Below are 18,863 nucleotides of genomic sequence, written 5' to 3'. Positions count from 1 at the left end.
TGGCTCGATCGCAATTTCCGTGAGGTACTTCTAACCTTTTGTTCACTCGCGTTAAAAGCGTAGAATAAAACTGCGTTCAGTTGAGCTCTTGTATTGACGCCTGTATTGGCTTGAGAGCACACTGTATCCGATACAAGAACTTCTGTTAGAATACGGAAATAAACGTTCGAGGCAATAGCAGTCGCTCACTACCTGTGATCGTTACTTTCTTGCTTGGGTGCACGTTTTAATTGTGACCAGAAAAAAAGTTCTTTGCTCTGGCTGCCCTGCTGTTTTTCCTCGGTGCAACTTTTTGCGGTGCAGCAAGACGTGTTGCTTCGAATGATGTCTGGGCAGTCAAGGCATTCGCGTCAGTAAGCAAGCAGTAAACGGGGTATCAGTGCGAAAAAATGTGGATATACAAGAGAAGCGAATGGTATCATCATAGACTCTTTTATTTGACGAATAATTCAGTTGTATTACTAAAGCGGAGAGTGGATATGCATGAAAGTCAGATTGTATTGATACTCAGCAAAAACAAGGTAACTTATTACTAATCAATCCTTTTCTTTTACTGAAAGGCAAGTTGCTGTTGTGCTGGAGCTGAGAAGAGGTCTGCTGCCTGCAGTGGGTCCATCTCTCTCAAGTTATTGCAGTATTGTAGCTCACAAGGTGAGTGGATTTTTTTTTCTCTTAGCTATTTGCCACCTGAATCATGACCATTTACTTAGCTGTGTAGGTGATCACTGTTAGTGACATTGGAGTGCAGGTGGACCAGCACTCCTTTATGATTGCAACGCATATGACAGAGTGCAGCTGTGGCAGTATGCAAAGGTGTTAATCTATAAGCCAAATTAGGTTCTTTGAGGTAATATGTTAATATATTGATGACATTGGATTGTGGTCTAGCAGGCAAAAATGCTAAACAAGAAGAAATTTTAATTTGCACTTGGTAAGATGTGCAAGCAATTCAGGCTGTTATACATGAAATGGGACATTTGTAGAAGACTTCTACAGTGCTGCAGTCCTGAATTGCTTCAGAGTTGAGCGATACCACTATAATTTCTCTGTAGAGCATGCAGCACAGTTTAGCATTGGGGGAGGCTGGCATCAACAGGCGTCTACTTACTGTGAAGTTCAAATGAGGTGTTACTGTTAGGGTGACTATATATAATTTATGGTTTAATTCTAATCTTGTGTCAGGCAGACATAGTTTACCCACTTGGTTAAACAATAGAGATGTAATATCTATGTATACAAGTATTACCCATTCATTTATGCCATTTAGACAATGGCAGAAATGCGTGGGTAATACTTATGTACATAGACAATACATCACTATTGTTTAACCAAGCGGTGCCCCTGCATGCTAAATTTTACAGGGCTATTATTAAATAATGTCAGCTTTTGTTGTAACATTAAGGCACCTTTTATATTATTACAATTACCACCATTGTGCACCATCATAGTGTGATATTTACACTAAATGTATTTGACTTTGCTATAAAACCCTGCACAGCGGTGCATCATGAAATTTTTTTTATAGTTTCTGGCCTCAGAATGCACTTCACGTTATATTCTTGTTTGCAACAAGACTATAATGCAGGTTTCTCTCCTTATGTTTTGTGGCACTTCAAACTGCGGCGAGCTAAACCACTGGACAGCAATACTGGAATCGCTACTGCGTGTGGAGCCGTCTTCAAAAACACACAAGGAATACATCATTGCTTTTTTAGCACAAAACAACGGACACAAGAAAGACGACAGAACAAGGCGCTACTCTCAACTGACATCACTTTATTGCGTCCCTCCTTTGTAGACAGCAGAATCTAGAAGAACATGCGCTGTGAACACCATGTGCAGGAACCACAAACATCTGATCAAAAAAACACACTCATGCGACAGAATCCAAAAAAAACATATTGAGCACTGTACAAGGTTAAAGAAGGCACACTAATGCACTGTGACCCCAATGACTGTATGAAGAAAACTTCCGATAACTCTCTGGCGGTGGTATCACGGCTTTTTTTCAAAATCGTAGTATCACGAAACATTGCGAACCTAATCGATCCATACCAACAGGCACAGGTTCCCATTTGGCTCAACATTGTAAAATATGGAAGTGCAAAGCCATGTTCCGTGACACTACGATTTTGAAAAAGTGCTGTGATACCACCGCCCGAGAGTTATTGGAAGCTTTCTTCATACAGTCATTGGGGTCACAGTGCATTAGTGTGCCTTCTTTAACCTTGTGCAGTGCTTAGTATGGTTTTTTGGATCCCGTCGCATGAGTACGCTCTTGTGATTGGTTGTTGGTGGTCTCTGCACGTGGTGCTCACTGCGCATGTTCTTCTAGATTCTACTATTTATAAAGGAGCGACACAATAAAGTGATGTCAGTTGAGTGTAGCGCCTTGTGCTGGTCGTCTTGTGTCCATTGTTTTGCGCTTAACAAAGTATTTATGGATTCACACCAACTAGCCCGCCAACACATTGTGTTGCGGGCACTTCTTAAGTACTGTCTGTCCAATAACCTTGGTGGCATGGAAGCGCCGTCCACTTCTATGCGTTGCTTTCTGTTTCATTGTGGCATCACATCACATTATAATCATAATGTGTATGTACTTTTTCCGAGAGACCCATATTCCTATCCTTGTGTTATATTTGCTGTCGCATTATTTATGTGCAAATGACCAGTGCTCCAAGCTCCATTTTATCGCAAAGTAAACTACTGGTACCTAAACAGTTCTGTATATCAGAAAACCAAAGCTGAACTGCCGAACAGTACCAAGCGGCAGCCTTAGTGCAGTGTCAAGTAGTCGGATCTTATTGGTCATGCAGAGGTGCACAGGATAGCTCTTTATTACTTGCTGAATAATTAAGCTGTGTGAAAACTGAGTATTTATGTAGCTTCAACCACATGCTATTGGCCATTGCTCCTGCCCTCATCAAATGTGGAAGATTATCACGGCATTTCCTATTCTCTTTTTCCTTATTACAGTGGAATTACTGCATGCGTAAGTACGAAACGGATCACATAGGCAATCAAAAGCCAACAATGTGTAAACTTGGAACATTGATTGTACAGTTTGATGACCCAGAATAAATTGAAATACACCATAAATGATTGACAACTAACTTTTACTTGACACAGGGCTAGAGCATACAGTAAGCATACTGTATGCTCATACGGTGTCACATCAATTTAAATTTTAGTGTAGCTTTACAGTGTACGCTTCTATTGTTGCATTCTGTCAGAGGAATGGTAATGTTTCGCGTGTATAGCAACTAGACTGTCTATATACAGTAGTAAAAATGTGTGAATTGTATTTTTTAATGATTTGATAGAATGTGTAGAACAATAAAGCCATACAATCAACGCACAGTGATGTGACTTTCTCTGCACATGTTGCAGGTTCAAGAAAAGTATGGTGGAAGGTGTTGCCAAGGTTCCGACGAGAAAAGACAGCCAGTATAAAAGGGTCCACGCCACTGATCTCTACTACAGGGGATGAACAGCACATCGAGCGCCCTCGACTGAAGCCGGCCTTGTCCCGGAAGTTGGTGCTTCACAACTTTGCGGCAGCACTTTGTTGCACGGGTGTGTGGCATTTCTTCCCCTAACATGCCTGCCTGATGTGCCATAAACTACCCAAGCAGTGTTTCGAGGTGTCCAGAATTTTTCCATTGTAGTGTCTACAGTGTCATTAACATAAGTGGCGTGCAATGGAAACGCTGGTAAATCAGAAAAAACTTGATGTAAGAGAACACTATCGTATACGGGTTTAGATTGTCATAAAAGTGCTTACGAGACATGTAGAGACCTCCTAAAATGTGAAAAACCACAAAGAAAAGTTTTTCGGCAGCAATATTATCTGATCGCACGCACTAGTTAGTCCACCATATGCCCTGCTTCCAGGACAAGCGACTGCATGACATCACATTTCCACTGGCTTCACCTGCATCTGGTGCGGTGTGCTGCATCCAGCAAAACATCTTAGAAATCAGTGGTGCACAGTGTTTTCTGTCCCCTTTCTCGACGCCTACTGAACACATGTTAAAACTTTCCAAAGCAGAAAAACAGAGGGAAAGGGCTCTGAACACATTGCATTTTAAAGTGGCTGGTACTGGGTAACGCAAGTACTGTGGCATAGTAGATTTGCACCAGGCAACCTGGGCGCTCAAAAGGGCTGCGTTTACTTGCAAATGGCCAACGTATTGTGAGCATTTTGAAGTTCTTTTTTTATTATCATCGCCTATTTAGCTAGTGGAGACAGCTTTCACAACTGAAGAAGCCTTGGAAGCATGAAACACTTCACAAAACCAGCTTCAATATATCGTGTCTGCATCACAATTTCATGGCTGCATGAGTGAACCCTCTGGTTAACATGTAAGAGAGTTCATGATGTTTGCCATGCATTATCCACTTTATTTACAGGTCAACCATATCTTGAGATTTAAGCTGATGTTGCGTTTAGAGAAATTATGGCCGAGAGCCAGCTTTTGAGAATACAGATTGAGCTTGATAGATTAAACGCCAGAACAAGTCGTTGAGGATTTCAGATCAAGAATCTTCAAAGGCCAGTTCATTTAGTGGTATTAATATTCTGCTCGAAGTTGTTGATTGTTAAGTTCATATGGTGCCCAAGCATTGCGGTAACAACTTCACTTGGAGTACATAGCAAGGGTGTATTCGATGTAAGCTGCTGGCTTTTTTTCTGTGTTTTCAAAAACTGGTTTCTTGTTCAGTTTAAATTTTCAAATTTTGCATTGTTTATTAGGTGTTGTGTCCTGTTTCCTTTTCCTGCAGCTTCTTAGTTAAACATCTGAATAGTAAACACAACTTGACCTTTTGCTTGACTGTCTAGATTACTTGCCCTCGATGCAAAACAATTTCACTTCAAAACTGCTTCTACCATACTGAAAGAATAACTTGAAGCAGCCATAGCCACCAATAACACGCAAGAGATGATTATGAAAATTTTAATATTGTTTTTTTATCTACAGGGTGTCTTAACTATCATGCGCCAAGATTTAGAAATATGTAAATGCGATGTAACTAGACAAAATGAAGGTAATGTTTGCCATTGCTTGGAGATACTCTGATTATTTTGTGCATTCAGCCTAATTACATAATTCTTAATTAGTTATTAAATATCTCAAATAATTAAATGAAATGTGTCAATGAAAAGTTGTAGAGCAATATGAAAGCCTCCTGATACACTTTTTTGTTACTGTTACTCATTGTGTGGTACATAAAAGTGTTTTTCCAAGGAATAAGCCTGCGAATACACATAAAGTGTCTTGAGTGGCCAGTCATGTGTCAGTTTTGTGGTGCAAAGCCACGAATACAACTTAAATGGATTCTTTTAAGAAAAAGACTTAGCTCAGCAAATTATCTTTCTTTGTGCAGCCTGTGGAGACAAGGTTTCTTAGACATGGCCATGGCCCTCAAGGAAGATGCCGAGGCCACAGGCAGTTCCTCCAGTGACCGTGAAAAGGTCCCCTGGGGCACAAGTCTGGTTTGGCACCCCCACCTTTCTCCTGCAGCTTTTCTGTCTACTTAGCTAACCAGGTGGGTCAATGATGGCAAAGGGAAAAAAGAATCAACAGCATCAAACGCAGAACTTGCTCAAGCTCAATGCATTTTTGGTGTGAAGTTTTTTCCTTATCATTTATAAAAAAACGGGTAATAAGCACATGATATGGTCTTCATACGGACACCTCTTTCCCACAGAGAATTAGCAGTAAAAAAAGCAGCTTATGAAGGCTTGAATATTAGCTAGGATGATGTGGCATAGATAGGATAATGATTATGAATGTTTCTAATGAAGGTAGTGGTAGTAGAGTGAATAATCAGAGTTTATATATAGATTAAAAGACATTTCGTTCCAATGCCAGAATTTTAAATCATCCCAAATAATTCTTGCATTTTATAGTCTATGCACATTGAGTGACAGTGCTTCTTGATGCTTGCTTCTTGCTGACATCATTCTTATGCTGCATAATTCACCTGTTATAAATTCCCTATTTCTTCCGTTCAAGCAACTTTACATTCATCATAAGAAACCTCATAGATGAGTTCCAGAAACTTGCTGATGAGATTAGGGGGCCGCGTGTACCCCAGGCTTAGATATGCATTCAAGAGCCTCATATCTTGCAAATGTTAGAAATACTCCTGCTAAGCAAGTTCTTGGTGTCATTCAAGGTTATTTGCGAATACGAATTTGCCTAAATTTAGAAAACAGTCAATCTAAAACATGTCAAGCGATATCGCTGACGATACACACACATTCCAACTGAACTAAATACAAATAAATATAGCACCAAATGCAGAATCATTGGCATGATGCCATTCTTTCAGTGGAATAAAATCTGTCCTGCGTTGTAAATCTGGAATCCTTTATAATCCAGACTACTAAATACTTATGAGGGTTGTGACGTAAAATGTGCATGTATTTGTTCCTCGTTTTTTTACTTTAAGACCCGATAATGCTTAAACAGCAGTGAAAGAACTGAGATCACAGTACCTAATACATTATATTGCTCCAGAAATCCGTTTCTCTGCCGATCGCAGCATTCGACACTAACAAGAAGGCACATAACACTTAGGGTGGTGCTATTCACTTTGATTGTTTGGGAACGAAACCCATAATGTACATGTTATGGCCCTACGTGTCATTACGTTTGAACAACAAAAAGGTAGGGGGTTTGCGTTTTGCAAAACTGCATGGAGGTTTTTACTGTGTGCAATGAAAATTAGGAACCTTCCCAGCTCATACTAAATGCATTCTCCAAAGTTTTAGGTTATACAGGTGCACTACTTTACACAGAACACACTCTTTTCCCTCGTCACGGCCCACACTCTTAGGCAGAGTTACACCCTTTGAAGTGCCCCTTCTTCCACACAACGATAATTGTCATCTGCCTTTATGCATTTCCTTTCTTTAACGCTGCGAGCCCTGTGCTTTCCAGTAACGAACGGCATGCGCGTTATCAGCATGATAGCATTCCCGACAGCACAGTAGCGGGCGTGGCGTTTTCAAGAAAGGAAACGCATCAAGGCAGATAACGATTATTGTTGTGTGGCAGAAGGGGCACTCCAAAGGGTGTAACTTTGCCTAAGAGTGCAGGTGGTGATTCAGATTCTTCAAAGGTGTTTCATTGTATGGAATGGCACATCGTGCTGCACTTATTTGCAGAATATTGCATTCCAATTGTGTCATATGAGATAAATCCACTAGAGAGCTTTAGCTTGCCCTAAATTTATTACAGCTGTGTACTGGTAAACTGGCCGCAGCTTGCAGTGCTTGTGGAAAAACAATTGTAACTGCCATATTATATGTAACTGCTAGTGCACAGGCATCGGCAGCAGCAATGGTTCGGGTACACTTGTTTCTTCTATTCTGGGGTATGCATCCACCACCAGAAAGTAGTTTTTTTCGTCTTCCTCTTCTACCATATTGGAATGTGAAATGGGGTGTAATTTGTAGGGTATACTCTTGCATAAACTTCATGAGCATTTATTCTTGTCTGTGCCACAGATCATTGTTGCTACCACTGTAAAAGCAGGGTGCCGGTTTACAGCACCCGTAGGGAACAATCTGTGAATCTTTAACGAACAGTAAGGAGAATGAATAATCGAATAATTTTTAGTAATTTTCAACAAATTTAGCACTCTTTGCTTTCCACTATGGTATTTTTCAAACTCTAATGTTGGCACAAGTTTGATTGCAGGATGTCATTTTGTGTGAAAGAGTGCACTTGTGCGCATAACACCTCATCGTCAACATTCTGCTGCACAGAATGTCATTAGCTTTCGTATGCATTGGTCACTATCTCACAAACCGGTTGCTCCTTTGTTAGTTGGAATGTAGCATTTATGTAAAGCACATTTGATCTAACAAAAAGCATTGTGCCCTCTTATCCTTTAATTCTCCTCACTTGATGCCTAGTGTTGTAATAGCATGGTTGACACCATGAGAGTCAGTGTGGTGAATAATTGTGTCTTGTGGGGTAGGGGGTGTACGTTAACTTAAGCAACTTTTCCAGATGACTTGAATCAGTATTGTGGAATGCTGTTTTTTTTTTCAATCACTGTTACCAAGTTTCACTTTGGTTGCGGCAACAAGTATAATGTAGTTCGCTAGCACTCCTGCCAACACATATAATGTGCAGGCATCTGTGTTGAAAAAAAGACGAGCTAATGGTTTGCCAGGAGCTAAGGTCCCTTTAGACCATTAAATTTTGAAATTACACCGGTGGAAATAACTGGTGAATGAAAGCACACCCAGGAGAACTGACCATAATATTTTCTTTCATTATAACACTGCTGAAGCTTTGAACTGCATTTGAACTGGCTTGTTTAAAAAATGACCCATTTTCTTGTTCAAGTAAGACAAAGGTTCCACAGGAAGACAGAAACTTGAAGCCGTCAACAGCAGCATGAATATAAACAGCGCTCGACGTTTTGCAATCTTGCACCTGGTTATATTATCCATCCCATTTTTTTCCACAGGCTCTTCTTTACTGTTTTATGGTCATACCCAGTTTAATTTTAATGTCCCTATTTTTTAATATTTGGTTAATATATCTTTTCTTCATCAGCTTTCAACAAAATATATATTCATAATGTGCCTTCATTTACCATTTGCAGTGATCTTAACCAGATGCATCTTGATGCAAAATTTATTTTCCTTAATTCTTCGTTTTCCTTTTCCAAAAGTGCAAACTGTTTATCTTGATACCTATTTTGTCTTCTGGGAAGATTAGGTCTACTGGATTAATGACTGCTTACATGTGTACATCGTTTTCTGTTTTGGTCACCCCTACTCTTGGCAAGTACTGACAGCATTGCTCATACCCGCTCCATCACAATCACCACTGCTAAGCACACCCTTGCTTCCTTTATTTTAACACTTTGGCTTCTCTTGACCTATTAAATGCACCAGTTACTTCTCCCCCAATGAGGCTAGGGGCCAGTGAGATATGCACAATCCAAAACAACACAGCCAAGAAAAACATTTGCTACCCTAATGACAAGCACCTATGTCGAAATGTTGGCTACAGCAACATCCCTTGTTCCAACAATGTTGATCTACTTACATGTTTTTCTAACACAGAAGTTACTGCTTTGTCATGTTCTGTGATTATACTTTTTTGCCGCTTTAGGATGGATATTCACGAATACTATTTGTTTCTCCTAACAGCAGCAAGTTTATCCTTGCAAGCGTTTGGAGTCAAGAACAACTTTCACCAGGAAGAAGTGCAAGACGAGTGATTGAAGAAAATAAAGTTGCTTCTGTGATCTAACAACTTGAGGACTGAAATGTTGCACCTTTTTGTATATATGCTATGCAGTGCATTCATATCACAAAGTGCAAAGTGTTTTATCTCTGCAGCCATGTCAGTGTGTTGGCAAGACAATTTTCTCAATGGTGACCTGCTGCTTTCACTATGAGCTGCCTTCATGACATTTGCATTAAAGGAGATGTACTATCGTGGACAAAAGTACCCTGGAAGTGCGAGCGTTGACCAAATTGCATTTCTGCTCAAGACCGCTGAAAACAGCGGGTCACGTATGCACATTCCGAACGCAGATGGTGGCACGGCTGATCCCAGCAAATAGCACACCAATTCGGTCGACTCTCGCACGTCCTGGGCAATTTTGTCCCCGACGGCACATTCTTCGAATAATGGATATGCTCTGCAAGATGAAATACGGGAAGCACCTGTACTTTAACGGATATAGTACAGATTTAGCATACGGAGTCTTTCGTTTTCTGAATACGGCAAGCACCTGTATTTTAACGGTTATAGTACAGATTCAGCATACAGTGTGTTCCGTTTTCTGAATACGAGAAGCACCGTACTTTAACGGTTATAGTACAGATTCAGAATACAGAGTCTTCCGTTTTCTAGATACAGAAGCACTCGTATCTTGTATTACGGTCTCTCTTTTACAGTTGTCCGTTCTACGGAAATGACCGTTCTTAATTTACGGAAGAGTGTTCGGTCACAAATTACCAGCAAATTTTCTGTAAAGTAAGGCAATTTTTTTTTACAGTGAAAGCTCCATACAGGTCATGGTGGTGGTGGAATGATAAGAGAAACCGCAATATTTATTTGTTTAGTTATTCACTTAATATTTATTTATTCATATCTCGTGAATACTGTGCAGTTTTTCAGCAAGGAATCAGATAAAATAAAGAAATATCATTGCATCAAAGTAAACATGTTATTTGAAAAAGCATAATTCACGTAGCACAGTACCATGATAAAACATTTTCAGACAACTAGTCTGCTTTTGATATGAATTCATGAAAACTGCAAATTTTGAAGAAACAGAGCAGTAAGGTTAAGAAATCTTACTCATAACTAAAAAATGAGATCACATTTCTGTTGGACCTAATACCATAATTTAATCTGGCAAATTAGAGATACCATATGCTGCTCTAATATACAATCACTAATTTATGATTAGATGTGCGAAACTCTCAAACATTGCAACAATTTCATGTAAGCTGTAAATTCATATATAAAGTTTGTTGACTTTAGACATAGCAGATGGAGTCTGCAGAACTGTGATATCTCTTTCTGGCACAGAGACGGGGATTAGTAAGCTTCGTGGTGTTATTTTTCTTAAACCTGCCAAATAGTTCTTCCTGCAACAAGTTGAATTCTCAAATGCCACAAACTTCAAATTAGTGCTGTGGTTGTCTCAAAAGTATTTCTGTATTTTGGATGTATTTGAGTAGGAAAATTTACAGAATTAATGAACTTGTGCTAGTTCTTTATTTTTTTACAGTTGCAAACTAAGTCCTTTTCCTTCAAGTTTTGCTATTTTCAGCAAATTTTAATAAAAATATTGATGGTTTTAATGTAAAACTATGATTTAAACATTTTTAAATGTATCAAACCTCATCAAATTTGATTCCATAGTTGCCGAGAAAAACTATTTTACTGTTTATGTGCATTACATAGGAGCTCCTGAGCTAAATCTCTTTTTTAGTCATTGCGCGTGTCGGTCTGGTTTGTATTTCTCACCCTAATTAGAATATTGGCTCTGATCTCAAAATTGTTTCCCTTACAACGAAATACAAGCTTTTAAACTTTGTACGATATATGCTGTACTGCTCTATGAAAACCACTGTTTGCCACATTTTTGCAGGGCCTGCCAGTGCTAATTTTACACATAAACATAGACTAATATGCTGTGTGGTTTCGGTATATGGTGTACTTATCTGTGAAAGCCATTATTTGCCACATTTTCGCAGTGACTGCCAGTGTTATTTTTGCACTTAAACAAACTAAAATGATGTGTCGTTTCGTCAGGCTGACACAACATTGCAGTTCACATTCATATCAGTCTATTTTCAGGCTTTAGTATCCAACCGTTCAATGTGCACTGCTGGAACAGGCACTCCTTTTGCAGTTTTAATGGTATGATTTCTTGTCCTAGTCAAGCCTGTTATTGCCAGGTGTCAACTGTAACCAAGTCTGCCACTGATTCTTTTACCTCATGTTTCGCGTGTTTGCACCACCAGCTTGACCTGAGAAGCATGTTGGCAGCTACAGTTTGTGTGTTGCAAGTTCTAGTCTGAAGCGTGTATGTCACATATATGAAGTATGTATCTAGTCTGAAGTGCAATAAACATTTCAAACTGAATACTTTGTGGTTGTAGCACCAACTATTTTGCCACTGCATTTACTGTAGTCCTTATTGCCTACAGTAGAACTTTGGTAAATTGCAAGTTCTTTACACGTATCGGCCTAGCTTTTATAGGCATTTGCTTGTAGGTACTCGAAAGCAACTGCATAGAAATATTCTATAGAATTTTGTCTTTAGCGTCTCTAAAGCAACTCGATAGAAATATTCTATAGAAATTTGCCTTTAGCATCTCTAAAGCAACTCGATAGAAATATTCTATAGAAATTTGCCTTTAGCATCTCTAAAAAAACTCGATAGAAATATTCTATAGAAATTTGTATTTAGCATCTCTAAAGAAACTCGATAGAAATATTCTATAGAAATTTGTCTTTAGCATCTCTAAAGAAACTCGATAGAAATATTCTATAGAAATTTGTCTTTAGCATCTTTAAAGCAACTCGATAGAAATGTTCTATAGAAATGCGTCTTTAGAGTTCCTATAAGAATGCGGTGGCCAAATAACTTTTGAAACTCTATAGGAAAATTCTATAGGCAATCAAAATAAACATAATCGAATTCTATAGAGAACATTCAAGACTTTCTAAAAAAACACATTAAAAATTTTTGTAAGGGCACATTCGTTGCAAAAACCGGGCGGGAAAAGCTTTATTTTTGCTTTTATTCGCGATCTCTTTGCCGCCGGGTATTGGGCCCAAGATGGCCTGGGCTCATACCCGCTGAGCCCCGGCCATGCCGAGTAAGCGCAAAGGGAAGAACGCGTCGCCGTCCCGCTCCCCCCCGCGGCCTTTGGCCGCCGGGGAGTCGCCCCGCTCGCGGGGTTCCGATTTTTCGGAGGACGGCGACGCGGTTATCGCGCGCTTTTGTAATCTCGTTGATCAGTTGCCGGCTGTGGAAGAAGATCGTCCCCCGGCCGCCGGTACAGAGAAGGATGAGGTGCTGTCCCCGGGGACGCCGCGACCCGGGCGCTGAACCGGATGTACGAGATCGAGAACGCGGTCCTCGAATGGATCAACCTGCCGGCCAACCGAATCTCTGTGGAGTCACGGTGTTTCCTTACGACCAAGATCTTGCAGGCGACCGCCGCTTGCGCGGCACTGCGGACGCAGGCGGCCAAGGAGGAAGGTAGGGTCCTCACATTGCAGGACCAACTCGCCGAGGTGCGGCGGGGGGCGGCCGAGCTGCAGGGGCGCCTGGCGGCTGCTGAGGCTCGGCTGGAGGGACACGTGGTCTCGATGGCTGGCCCGGGGCTTGCCGGTCGCGGCCCTGCTGCGCCCGCGGGTGGCGTTCCCGCGCCGTCGGGCGCCGGCGGCTCGGTGGGGGCGCCCGCCGGACGAATGGATTACGCGTCCGCTTTGCGGGCGGGCCTAGCGCCCTCTGCCGGCGCGGCCCGCGGCGGATATGGTGGTTCTGCGGCGGCGGACGCCGAGGCGGGGTTTCCCGGCGCGCTGCACAAACACGTCGCATTCTTGACGCCGGTTTTGCCGACCGCGACACCGGCGCGGGACGTGCTCCGCCTGGTGAAGACCAACATGGACCCGCACGCCAAGAACATCAGGGACGTGACGATTCATCAGACGAGGTACGGGCTGACCGTGTTTACTAACAGCGACCAGTCTGTAGCCAACTTAGAGCAGGCGATAGCCGCCAATCCGGTCACGCGCACGTCCCTCATCAAGCGCGTAGCGGAACAACGTAATCCTTGCGTCAAATTCACGGGAGTCGATCCCGATATCGGCCCGGACGATTTCTTGCGCGCGCTGAACGAGCGCAACGAGGGTCTCGATCTTGACCTCGACAGGTGCAAGGTGCGCGTAACGTTTGGGGAGAGAGCGAGCACGCGGTCGTACGTGGCCGAACTTGACCCGGCTGGGTTCAGGAGAGTCATGGCGCGACCACGTCTGACGCTGGGATGGACGTCGGTGCGCGCCCGCGAAGATCTGCACGTGCCCACGTGTACGTTTTGTGCGACATATGGGCACGGCCTCATAAAGCGGACCCGAGTAAAGCGCGCTGCATGAAATGCGGCTGCAACCATCTAGCCGTCACTTGCAAGGTGAAAATGGGAGACGCTGGGGTGCGATGCTCGGAATGTGACAGGGCGGGCCTCGGCGGCGCGCCCCACCCGACAGGGTTTCCCGAATGTCCCGTGCTTGTGGGAAAGGTGGCGCGCCTCAGAGCGCGCACCAACTATGGCGATCCGGGAATGCACTCACCCTGGGCTACTTCCCCAAGGCGTGACGGAAAGGCAGGGGCATTTTCATTGCAAAACCCGGCAAACCCCTAGACTCACCGCAGGCTTACCGGCCCATCTACATGACCTCAATCCTTGGAAAGGTTCTGGAGCGCTTGTTGTATGGCCGATTGTATTATTTCCTACTCACGGGGAATTACGTCCACCAAAACCAATTCGGCTTCGTGCACGGTAAGAGTGCAGTCCAGGCACTCACATCTCTATGCCACTACATCAGCGATTACAGAGCGCGGGGCACGCCGGTCACGCTGATCTCCCTGGATTTCCAGGGAGGATTCGACAGCGTTTGGCACCCCCTTGTTTTAAATTATTTTAAGGAGCGCCAATGCCCCTGCAACCTGGTAGACCTCCTGCGGACTTTCCTCGACGACCGCACGGTCGAATTCCATTGCCACTCGGGCGTCGTTATAACGGAAGCGACATTAGGTAGCCCCCAGGGGTCGCCTCTGTCCCCCCTGCTTTGGAATGTTGTCATTGACGGCCTGCTGCGCTTGCAAATGCCGGAGGGAGTCCGCATTAAGGCGTACTCCGACGACACGGTGGTTCTGATCCCAGGGAAAAATCGCCTCGACACCATGGCGAGAGCCACGGCCGCCCTGACTAAAATAAAGGCGTGGACTACCACCACCAAGGTCCGTCTTAACCACGACAAAACTGAATGCGTCCTTTTTTCATTTGGCAGGGGGGGCATGGAAAAAAGTAAACCGACAATCAAGATTGATGACTGCAAGAAGGGCCTATCATTCAAAAACTCCGTCAAAATTCTCGGGGTCATGATCCACCGCAGGCTCTCGTTCTTCGACCACGCGGAACATTTACAACGAAAGGCCGAGACGCTTGCCATGAAGTCCATCACCTTCGTCCGCATGCACGCGACCCTCGACGCCAAGAACCGTCGGCAACTCTATCGCCAGGTTCTGCTGCCGGCCATCGCGTATGCTTCGCCCGTGTGGTGGAATGCACAACCTGACTGTCGACTTCGAGCGCGCATAAACTCGGTGCAGCGCACGCTCTTGCTGGCGCTCACTGAGGCGTACCGCACCACGCGCACGGAGGCGCTGCAGGTTCGCTTAGACCAACCGCCACTGGAGTTCGAACTTGATCGCCTCAACGCCGAGTTCGACCTCTTCCAACGGCGACGATCCGTTACTTTTGGAAGTTCAAGCTACGCGGCGGCTGATGTACTATTCCCGCGAGATATTTGGCGCGAACATCCGTCGGAGGCGCGGAGCTTTGGCTTTGAGCGCTTGCAAGTCCACGAGGCGGAGCGCGCCGCCAGACGCCCGGGCACCCACATATACACAGACGGCTCGTTTACTTCTCGGTCGGCTGGAGCTGCGGTGGTGGTATTGACGCCATGTGAGCGGATAGTTGCAGTGCGGCGGTACCGTCTGAGCGTTGCGTCAAGCGCATATTGTGCAGAAACGCTCGCTTTCCAGGAGGCGCTTAACTATATCCTCTCGCACGATCTCGCGCCACCGTTATATATTTATTCTGACAGCTTGTCACTGCTCACGGCACTTGCGCGCCCTATCACCAATGACACTAGAATTCAAGCCATTAAACAGCAGCTACAGCGCCTTGAGAACAGCGCCCCTTATCCATCGCGTTCCCGCCCACAAGGGTGTGTATGGAAATGAATTGGCAGACTTGGCGGCGAATGCGGCGGCATCAAGAGGCATTTTGCGACGCACGCAGTTCACGTTTCGCGTCGTGCGTGCCTCGTTTCACAAGGAGACGACGGCGCGATGGAACGCTCGTTGGTCAACTGACCACAAGGACACCGAATTATATAAGTGGGTCCCGACGACGTTCTGCATCCCGCGGTTTTTTCCGCCATCGCGCAAACTGACTACTTTATTAACAGCGCACGGAAGGTTCCCTTACTACTTTGCCCGCTTTGGCTTGCAGAGCACACCGGAATGCTCTGACGTTCGAGCGATTCCTGCACATCAGGCGGGTCGCGTTGAAGAGTTGCGGGACCAGCTGCAACAGGCGAGGCGCCTTGCTGGCGATGCGCTGGCGGCTCCCCCGCGTCCTCCTTGTCAGCCGAGGACATACGCGACTGCGGCGCACCTTGGTATGCAGGCTGCTTCACCCACGACCCGGCCGCTCCCAATCAGGACCCCTGCAGATGTTCAACAAACGGTCACGGACCTGCCGATACTTCCTCCACGGCCCGATGCAATCAGGCGAGAACACGAATTTATGCTGTTCCTCACCCCTGTCGCTCCTTCCGCCTCGCCGGCGCGCGATGTCGTAGCCCTTCTGAAGGCGAACATAGACCCAATAACGGAGGGAATTGGTGACGTCTTGATGCGCCGTACACGACACGGCATCACAATATTCACTAATGAGCGTCACTCTTTTGACCATCTCAAGACTGCAATTGAACGGAACCCGATAACGCGTACCGCGATTTCCATAAAGGTTGCCCAAAAACGACAACCCCATATTCGGATATCAGGTGTTGATCCCGACATACCAGCTCATGCCCTCCTTGCTGCTATCAATGCACGCAACCCATCAATCCAACTCGATCCTGATACCTGTAAAATACGAGTCTCTTTCCGCGAACGCTCCGGAAACTTCACCCATGTCCTTGCCGTCGATGCAGCGTCCTTCCGCTCCCTTACTGCCCTCGGGCGTTTGATCATAGGCTGGACTTCGGTGACGGTGCGAGAAGACCTACATGTCCCCACCTGCACCTACTGCTCAACGTAAGGACACTCCAAACGCGCCTGTCCCCATAAGTCAGACCCTTCACGGATGGTGTTCACTAAGTGTGCTGAGGCGCATTTAGCAGAAACGTGCTCGGTGCGTATGGGGGACGCTGCGGTATCGTGCGCCGAGTGCCGGCGGGTGGCTAGGCCGTCGTCGCATCCCACGGGAGATGCGACTTGCCCAGTGATGCTTGAACGCATAGCGCGTATGCGCATGCGCACAGACTATGGATAACATAGCATGCACCACCTACCCCTGTCCCCTGGGGGCTGCGCGGTGGCTCTGGCCATTTATACTCCCTGCCATCAGATACACTGGTATCCTTTCTATACCTCGGCTTCTGGACTTGACGCTTCAGTCTGTTTGCCGCTGCGCAGCCCCTTTCTCTAGAGGGCGGGTGCATGCGCCCCTCATCATCATCATCATCATCATCAGCCTGGTTACGCCCACTGCAGGGCAAAGGCCTCTCCCATACTTCTCCAACAACCCCGGTCATGTACTAATTGTGGCCATGCCGTCCCTGCAAACTTCTTAATCTCATCCGCCCACCTGACTTTCTGCCGCCCCCTGCTACGCTTCCCTTCCCTTGGGATCCAGTCCGTAACCCTTAATGACCATCGGTTATCTTCCCTCCTCATTACATGTCCTGCCCATGCCCATTTCTTTTTCTTGATTTCAACTAAGATGTCATTAACTCGCGTTTGTTCCCTCACCCAATCTGCTCTTTTCTTATCCCTTAACGTTACACCTATCATTCTTCTTTCCATAGCTCGTTGTGTCGTCCTCAATTTGAGTAGAACCCTTTTCGTAAGCCTCCAGGTTTCTTCCCCGTAGGTGAGTACTGGTAAGACACAGCTATTATATACTTTTCTCTTGAGGGATAACGGCAACCTGCTGTTCATGATTTGGGAATGCCTGCCAAACGCACTCCAGCCCATTCTTATTCTTCTGATTATTTCTGTCTCATGATCCGGATCCGCCGTCACTACCTGCCCTAAGTAGATGTATTCCCTTACGACTTCCAGTGCCTCGCTGCCTATTGTAAATTGCTGTTCTCTCCCGAGACTGTTAAGCATTACTTTAGTTTTCTGCATATTAATTTTTAGACCCACTCTTCTGCTTTGCCTCTCCAGGTCAGTGAGCATGCATTGCAATTGTTCCCCTGAGTTACTAAGCAAGGCAATATCATCAGCGAATCGCAAGTTACTAAGGTATTCTCCATTAACTTTTATCCCCAATTCTTCCCAATCCAGGTCTCTGAATACCTCCTGTAAACACGCTGTGAATAGCATTGGAGATCTCCCTGCCTGACGCCTTTCTTCATTGGGATTTTGTTGCTCGCTCTATGGAGGACTACGTTGGCTGTGGAGCCGCTATAGATATCTTCCAGTATTTTTACATATGGCTCATCTACACCCTGATTCCGTAATGCCTCCATGACTGCTGAGGTTTCGACTGAATCAAACGCTTTCTCGTAATCAATGAAAGCTATATACAACGGTTGCTTATATTCTGCACATTTCTCTATCACTTGATTGATAGTGTGAATATGGTCTATTGTTGAGTAGCCTTTACGGAATCCTGCCTGGTCCTTTGGTTGACAGAAGTCTAAGGTGTTCCTGATTCTATTTGCAATTACCTTAGTAAATACTTTGTAGGCAACGGACAGTAAGCTGATCGGTCTATAATTTTTCAAGTCTCTGGCGTCCCCTTTCTTATGGATTAGGATTATATTAGCGTTCTTCCAAGATTCCGGTACGCTCGAGGTCATGAGGCATTGCGTATACAGGGATGCGCCCCTCTCTTCTCCTCAATCCTTGTTCCCGTCTGGTTGCTCCCCTTGTCCCTCGCTTCGTTCTAGTGGTCTGCTACTCTCTCTTTCCTTCCTTCCTATCTTCTATCTCTCTTTCCTCACTCTTCTCCTCTTCTCTGTTACCTTCTGCCTCCCCTTAACTTCGCACATTCTGCCTTTCTTTATTTCTGTCTCCCGCGATGCTATACTCATCTTAACGTTCTCTTCCCCTTTCTTTTCTATACTCAACCATGGCCCATTCCATACCCATTAAATTTTTACAGGCTAATCTGGCACATTCCCGACAACCCACATTGTTGTTGTCGGACTTTATCCAGCAGCACCACATTGATTTTATCATCATTTCCGAACCTTGTACACGAGGCAACTCTCTTCCGCACCTACCTCACACGCACATCACTTTCGCTTCACCAATCAGTCCCCGTC

The 18,863-nt window shown here is 44.8% G+C and overlaps 1 long non-coding RNA gene across 1 annotated transcript; it reads left to right on the top strand.

The window, feature by feature from the left end:
- The first annotated feature begins 3,442 nt into the window (after nt 1-3,442).
- On the top strand, nt 3,443-9,309 carry LOC142563543 (uncharacterized). Its single transcript, XR_012824331.1, has 3 exons — nt 3,443-3,579; nt 5,392-5,553; nt 9,188-9,309. It is a non-coding gene; the product is annotated as an uncharacterized LOC142563543 (long non-coding RNA).
- Nucleotides 9,310-18,863: the final 9,554 nt, after the last annotated feature.

The sequence above is a fragment of the Dermacentor variabilis genome, chromosome 11, assembly GCF_050947875.1.
Source record: "Dermacentor variabilis isolate Ectoservices chromosome 11, ASM5094787v1, whole genome shotgun sequence".
NCBI lineage: Eukaryota > Metazoa > Arthropoda > Arachnida > Ixodida > Ixodidae > Dermacentor > Dermacentor variabilis.
The sequence above is the reverse complement of the archived record's forward strand: the minus strand, read 5'-3'. Positions and strand labels throughout refer to the sequence as shown.